Source organism: Musca autumnalis, unplaced genomic scaffold, assembly GCF_047663935.1.
Source record: "Musca autumnalis isolate F117 unplaced genomic scaffold, ASM4766393v1 scaffold_4, whole genome shotgun sequence".
In the NCBI taxonomy this organism is placed as follows: Eukaryota; Metazoa; Arthropoda; class Insecta; order Diptera; family Muscidae; genus Musca; species Musca autumnalis.
Genome location: NW_027411977.1, coordinates 46,757,687 through 46,766,219, shown reverse-complemented (window position 1 = coordinate 46,766,219; position 8,533 = coordinate 46,757,687).

Sequence of the window (8,533 nt, the reverse complement as noted above, 5' to 3'; positions counted from 1 at the left end):
CATGTATTCAGTTTGGACGAGGTTTGTATAGGGAAGATTCCACAGGCAATTTTCTGTCCTGACCTCCAGTTGGAAAACGGAAAATTGAAAACTTTGTTCTACAAAAAACTGAAATTGAACATTCCTAGTATGAGGAAATGTTCTCTGGGACTCTATTTTTAATTCCATGTATTCAGTTTGGACGAGGTTTGTATAGGGAAGATTCCACAGGCAATTTTCTGTCCTGACCACCAGTTGGAAAACGGAAAATCGACAACTTTGTTCTACAAAAAACTGAAATTGAACATTCCTGGTATGAGGAAATGTTCTCTGGGACTCTGTCTTTAATTCCATTTATTCAGTTTGGACGAGGTTTGTATAGGGAAGATTCCACAGGCAATTCTCTGTCCTGACCTCCAGTTGGAAAACGGAAAATTGCAAACTTTGTTCTACAAAAAACTGAAATTGAACATTCCTAGTATGAGGAAATGTTCTCTGGGACTCTATCTTTAATTCCATGTATTCAGTTTGGACGAGGTTTGTATAGGGAAGATTCCACAGGCAATTTTCTGTCCTGACCTCCAGCTGGAAAACGGAAAATTGGAAACTTTTTTCTACAAAAAACTGAAATTGAACATCCTTAGTATGTTCTACAAAAAACTGAAATTGAACATTCCAAGTATGAGGAACTGTTCTCTGGGACACTATCTTTAATTCCATGTATTCAGTTTGGACGAGGTTTGTATAGGGAAGATTCCACAGGCAATTTTCTGTCCTGACCTCCAGTTGGAAAACGGAAAATTGGAAACTTTGTTCTACAAAAAACTGAAATTTAAAATTCCTAGTATGAGGAAATGTTCTCTGGGACTCTATCTTTAATTCCATGTATTCAGTTTGGACGAGGTTTGTATAGAGAAGATTCCACAGGCAATTTTCTGTCCTGACCACCAGTTGGAAAACGGAAAATCGACAACTTTGTTCTACAAAAAACTGAAATTGAACATTCCTGGTATGAGGAAATGTTCTCTGGGACTCTGTCTTTAATTCCATGTATTCAGTTTGGACGAGGTTTGTATAGGGAAGATTCCACAGGCAATTTTCTGTCCTGACCTCCAGCTGAAAAACGGAAAATTGGAAACTTTGTTCTACAAAAAACTGAAATTGAACATTCCTGGTATGAGGAAATGTTCTCTGGGAGTCTATCTTTAATTCCATGTATTCAGTTTGGACGAGGTTTGTATAGGGAAGATTCCACAGGCAATTCTCTGTCCTGACCTCCAGTTGGAAAACGGAAAATTGCAAACTTTGTTCTACAAAAAACTGAAATTGAACATTCCTAGTATGAGGAAATGTTCTCTGGGACTCTGTCTTTAATTCCATGTATTCAGTTTGGACGAGGTTTGTATAGGGAAGATTCCACAGGCAAAACTTTGTTCTACAAAAAACTGAAATTGAACATTCCTGGTATGAGGAAATGTTCTCTGGGAGTCTATCTTTAATTCCATGTATTCAGTTTGGACGAGGTTTGTATAGGGAAGATTCCACAGGCAATTCTCTGTCCTGACCTCCAGTTGGAAAACGGAAAATTGCAAACTTTGTTCTACAAAAAACTGAAATTGAACATTCCTAGTATGAGGAAATGTTCTCTGGGACTCTGTCTTTAATTCCATGTATTCAGTTTGGACGAGGTTTGTATAGGGAAGATTTCTGTCCTGACCTCCAGCTGGAAAACGGAAAATTGGAAACTTTTTTCTACAAAAAACTGAAATTGAACATTCTTAGTATGAGGAAATATTCTCTGGGCTCTGTCGTTAATTCCATGTATTCAGTTTGGACGAGGTTTGTATAGGGAAGATTCCACAGGCAATTTTCTGTCCTGACCTCCAGTTGGAAAACGGAAAATTGGAAACTTTGTTCTACAGAAAACTGAAATTGAACATTCTTGGTATGAGGAAATATTCTCTGGGACTCTGTCTTTAATTCCATGTATTCAGTTTGGACGAGGTTTGTATAGGGAAGATTCCACAGGCTATTTTCTGTCCTGACCTCCAGTTGGAAAACGGAAAATTGGAAACTTTGTTCTACAAAAAACTGAAATTGAACATTCCTAGTATGAGGAAATGTTCTTTGGGAGTCTATCTTTAAATCCATGTATTCAGTTTGGACGAGGTTTGTATAGGGAAGATTCCACAGGCAATTCTCTGTCCTGACCTCCAGTTGGAAAACGGAAAATTGCAAACTTTGTTCTACAAAAAACTAAAATTGAACATTCCTAGTATAAGGAAATGTTCTCTGGGAGTCTATCTTTAATTCCATGTATTCAGTTTGGACGAGGTTTGTATAGGGAAGATTCCACAGGCAATTCTCTGTCCTGACCTCCAGTTGGAAAACGGAAAATTGCAAACTTTGTTCTACAAAAAACTGAAATTGAACATTCCTAGTATGAGGAAATGTTCTCTGGGACTCTGTCTTTAATTCCATGTATTCAGTTTGGACGAGGTTTGTATAGGGAAGATTCCACAGGCAATTTTCTGTCCTGACCTCCAGCTGGAAAACGGAAAATTGGAAACTTTTTTCTACAAAAAACTGAAATTGAACATTCTTAGTATGAGGAAATATTCTCTGGGCTCTGTCGTTAATTCCATGTATTCAGTTTGGACGAGGTTTGTATAGGGAAGATTCCACAGGCAATTTTCTGTCCTGACCTCCAGTTGGAAAACGGAAAATTGGAAACTTTGTTCTACAGAAAACTGAAATTGAACATTCTTAGTATGAGGAAATATTCTCTGGGACTCTGTCTTTAATTCCATGTATTCAGTTTGGACGAGGTTTGTATAGGGAAGATTCCACAGGCTATTTTCTGTCCTGACCTCCAGTTGGAAAACGGAAAATTGGAAACTTTGTTCTACAAAAAACTGAAATTGAACATTCCTAGTATGAGGAAATGTTCTTTGGGAGTCTATCTTTAAATCCATGTATTCAGTTTGGACGAGGTTTGTATAGGGAAGATTCCACAGGCAATTCTCTGTCCTGACCTCCAGTTGGAAAACGGAAAATTGCAAACTTTGTTCTACAAAAAACTGAAATTGAACATTCCTGGTATGAGGAAATGTTCTCTGGGAGTCTATCTTTAATTCCATGTATTCAGTTTGGACGAGGTTTGTATAGGGAAGATTCCACAGGCAATTCTCTGTCCTGACCTCCAGTTGGAAAACGGAAAATTGCAAACTTTGTTCTACAAAAAACTGAAATTGAACATTCCTGGTATGAGGAAATGTTCTCTGGGAGTCTATCTTTAATTCCATGTATTCAGTTTGGACGAGGTTTGTATAGGGAAGATTCCACAGGCAATTCTCTGTCCTGACCTCCAGTTGGAAAACGGAAAATTGCAAACTTTGTTCTACAAAAAACTGAAATTGAACATTCCTAGTATGAGGAAATGTTCTCTGGGACTCTGTCTTTAATTCCATGTATTCAGTTTGGACGAGGTTTGTATAGGGAAGATTCCACAGGCAATTTTCTGTCCTGACCTCCAGTTGGAAAACGGAAAATTGGAAACTTTGTTCTACAGAAAACTGAAATTGAACATTCTTAGTATGAGGAAATATTCTCTGGGACTCTGTCTTTAATTCCATGTATTCAGTTTGGACGAGGTTTGTATAGGGAAGATTCCACAGGCTATTTTCTGTCCTGACCTCCAGTTGGAAAACGGAAAATTGGAAACTTTGTTCTACAAAAAACTGAAATTGAACATTCCTAGTATGAGGAAATGTTCTTTGGGAGTCTATCTTTAAATCCATGTATTCAGTTTGGACGAGGTTTGTATAGGGAAGATTCCACAGGCAATTCTCTGTCCTGACCTCCAGTTGGAAAACGGAAAATTGCAAACTTTGTTCTACAAAAAACTGAAATTGAACATTCCTGGTATGAGGAAATGTTCTCTGGGAGTCTATCTTTAATTCCATGTATTCAGTTTGGACGAGGTTTGTATAGGGAAGATTCCACAGGCAATTCTCTGTCCTGACCTCCAGTTGGAAAACGGAAAATTGCAAACTTTGTTCTACAAAAAACTGAAATTGAACATTCCTAGTATGAGGAAATGTTCTCTGGGACTCTGTCTTTAATTCCATGTATTCAGTTTGGACGAGGTTTGTATAGGGAAGATTCCACAGGCAATTTTCTGTCCTGACCTCCAGCTGGAAAACGGAAAATTGGAAACTTTTTTCTACAAAAAACTGAAATTGAACATTCTTAGTATGAGGAAATATTCTCTGGGCTCTGTCGTTAATTCCATGTATTCAGTTTGGACGAGGTTTGTATAGGGAAGATTCCACAGGCAATTTTCTGTCCTGACCTCCAGTTGGAAAACGGAAAATTGGAAACTTTGTTCTACAGAAAACTGAAATTGAACATTCTTAGTATGAGGAAATATTCTCTGGGACTCTGTCTTTAATTCCATGTATTCAGTTTGGACGAGGTTTGTATAGGGAAGATTCCACAGGCTATTTTCTGTCCTGACCTCCAGTTGGAAAACGGAAAATTGGAAACTTTGTTCTACAAAAAACTGAAATTGAACATTCCTAGTATGAGGAAATGTTCTTTGGGAGTCTATCTTTAAATCCATGTATTCAGTTTGGACGAGGTTTGTATAGGGAAGATTCCACAGGCAATTCTCTGTCCTGACCTCCAGTTGGAAAACGGAAAATTGCAAACTTTGTTCTACAAAAAACTAAAATTGAACATTCCTAGTATAAGGAAATGTTCTCTGGGAGTCTATCTTTAATTCCATGTATTCAGTTTGGACGAGGTTTGTATAGGGAAGATTCCACAGGCAATTCTCTGTCCTGACCTCCAGTTGGAAAACGGAAAATTGCAAACTTTGTTCTACAAAAAACTGAAATTGAACATTCCTAGTATGAGGAAATGTTCTCTGGGACTCTGTCTTTAATTCCATGTATTCAGTTTGGACGAGGTTTGTATAGGGAAGATTCCACAGGCAATTTTCTGTCCTGACCTCCAGCTGGAAAACGGAAAATTGGAAACTTTTTTCTACAAAAAACTGAAATTGAACATTCTTAGTATGAGGAAATATTCTCTGGGCTCTGTCGTTAATTCCATGTATTCGGTTTGTATAGGGAAGATTCCACAGGCAATTTTCTGTCCTGACCTCCAGTTGGAAAACGGAAAATTGGAAACTTTGTTCTACAGAAAACTGAAATTGAACATTCTTAGTATGAGGAAATATTCTCTGGGACTCTGTCTTTAATTCCATGTATTCAGTTTGGACGAGGTTTGTATAGGGAAGATTCCACAGGCTATTTTCTGTCCTGACCTCCAGTTGGAAAACGGAAAATTGGAAACTTTGTTCTACAAAAAACTGAAATTGAACATTCCTAGTATGAGGAAATGTTCTTTGGGAGTCTATCTTTAAATCCATGTATTCAGTTTGGACGAGGTTTGTATAGGGAAGATTCCACAGGCAATTCTCTGTCCTGACCTCCAGTTGGAAAACGGAAAATTGCAAACTTTGTTCTACAAAAAACTAAAATTGAACATTCCTAGTATAAGGAAATGTTCTCTGGGACTCTGTCTTTAATTCCATGTATTCAGTTTGGACGAGGTTTGTATAGGGAAGATTCCACAGGCAATTTTCTGTCCTGACCTCCAGCTGGAAAACGGAAAATTGGAAACTTTGTTCTACAAAAAACTGAAATTTAACTTTCCTAGTATGAGGAAATGTTCTGAGAGACTCTATCTTTAATTCCATGTATTCAGTTTGGACGAGGTTTGTTTAGGGAAGATTCCACAGACAATTTTCTGTCCTGACCTCCAGTTGGAACACGGAAAATTGGAAACTTTGTTCTACAAAAAACTGAAATTGAACATTCCTAGTATGAGGAAATGTTCTCTGGGACTCTATATTTAATTCCATGTATTCAGTTTGGACGAGGTTTGTATAGGGAAGATTCCACAGGCAATTTTCTCTCCTGACCTCCTACTGGAAAACGGAAAATTGGAAACTTTGTTCTACAAAAAACTGAAATTGAACTTTCCTAGTATGAGGAAATGTTCTCTGGGACACTATCTTTAATTCCATGTATTCAGTTTGGACGAGGTTTGTATAGGGAAGATTCCACAGGCAATTTTCTGTCCTGACCACCAGTTGGAAAACGGAAAATCGACAACTTTGTTTTACAAAAAACTGAAATTGAACATTCCTAGTATGAGGAAATGTTCTCTGGGACTCTGTCTCTAATTCCATGTATTCAGTTTGGACGAGGTTTGTATAGGGAAGATTCCATAGGCAATTTTCTGTCCTGACCTCCAGTTGGAAAACGGAAAATTGGAAACTTTGTTCTACAAAAAACTGAAATTGAACATTCCTAGTATGAGGAAATGTTCTCTGGGACTCTGTCTTTAATTCCATGTATTCAGTTTGGACGAGGTTTGTATAGGGAAGATTCCACAGGCAATTTTCTGTCCTGACCTCCAGTTGGAAAACGGAAAATTGGAAACTTTGTTCTACAAAAAACTGAAATTGAACATTCCTAGTATGAGGAAATGTTCTCTGGGACTCTGTCTCTAATTCCATGTATTCAGTTTGGACGAGGTTTGTATAGGGAGATTCCACAGGCAATTTACTGTCCTGACCTCCAGTTGGAAAACGGAAAATTGGAAACTTTGTTCTACAAAAAACTGAAATTGAACATTCCTAGTATGAGGAAATGTTCTCTGGGACTCTATCTTTAATTCCATGTATTCAGTTTGGACGAGGTTTGTATAGGGAAGATTCCACAGGCAATTTTCTGTCTTGACCTCCAGTTGGAAAACGGAAAATTGGAAACTTTGTTCTACAAAAAACTAAAATTGAACATTCCTAGTATGAGGAAATGTTCTCTGGGACTCTGTCTTTAATTCCATGTATTCAGTTTGGACGAGGTTTGTATAGGGAAGATTCCACAGGCAATTTTCTGTCCTGACCACCAGTTGGAAAACGGAAAATCGACAACTTTGTCCTACAAGAAACTGAAATTGAACATTCCTAGTATGAGGAAATGTTCTCTGGGATTCTATCTTTAATTCCATGTATTCAGTTTGGACGAGGTTTGTATAGAAGAGATTCCACAGGCAATTTTCTGTCCTGACCTCCAGTTGGAAAACGGAAAATTGGAAACTTTGTTCTACAAGAAACTGAAGTTTGGACGAGGTTTATATAGGGAAGATTCCACAGGCAATTTTCTGTCCTGACCACCAGTTGGAAAACGGAAAATCGACAACTTTGTTCTACAAAAAACTCAAATTGAACATTCCTAGTATGAGGAAATGTTCTCTGGGACTCTGTCTTTAATTCCATGTATTCAGTTTGGACAAGGTTTGTATAGGGAGATTCCACAGGCAATTTACTGTCCTGACCTCCAGTTGGAAAACGGAAAAGTGGAAGCTTTGTTCTACAAAAAACTGAAATTGAACATTCCTAGTATGAGGAAATGTTCTCTGGGACTTTGTCTTTAATTCCATGTATTCAGTTTGGACGAGGTTTGTATAGGGAAGATTCCACAGGCAATTTCCTGTCTACAAAAAACTGAAATTGAACATTCCTAGTATGAGGAAGTGTTCTCTGGGACTTTATCTTTAATTCCATGTATTCAGTTTGGACGAGGTTTATATAGGAAAATTCCACAGGCAATTTTCTGTCCTGACCTCCAGTTGGAAAACGGAAAATTGGAAACTTTGTTCTACAAAAAACTGAAATTGAACATTCCTAGTAAAATGAAATGATCTCTGGGACTCTGTCTTTAATTCAATGTATTCAGTTTGGACGAGGTTTGTATAGGGAGATTCCACAGGCAATTTTCTGTCCTGACCTCCAGTTGGAAAACGGAAAATTGGAAACTTTGTTCTACAAAAAACTGAAATTGAACATTCCTAGTATGAGGAAATGTTCTCTGGGACTCTGTCCCTAATTCCATGTATTCAGTTTGGACGAGGTTTGTATAGGGAGATTCCACAGGCAATTTACTGTCCTGACCTCCAGTTGGAAAACGGAAAATTGGAAACTTTGTTCTACAAAAAACTGAAATTGAACATTCCTAGTATGAGGAAATGTTCTCTGCGACTCTATCTTTAATTCCATGTATTCAGTTTGGACGAGGTTTGTATAGGGAAGATTCCACAGGCAATTTTCTGTCTTGACCTCCAGTTGGAAAACGGAAAATTGGAAACTTTGTTCTACAAAAAACTAAAATTGAACATTCCTAGTATGAGGAAATGTTCTCTGGGACTCTGTCTTTAATTCCATGTATTCAGTTTGGACGAGGTTTGTATAGGGAAGATTCCACAGGCAATTTTCTGTCCTGACCACCAGTTGGAAAACGGAAAATCGATAACTTTGTCCTACAAGAAACTGAAATTGAACATTCCTAGTATGAGGAAATGTTCTCTGGGACTCTATCTTTAATTCCATGTATTCAGTTTGGACGAGGTTTGTATAGGGAAGATTCCACAGGCAATTTTCTGTCCTGACCTCCAGTTGGAAAACGGAAAATTGGAAACT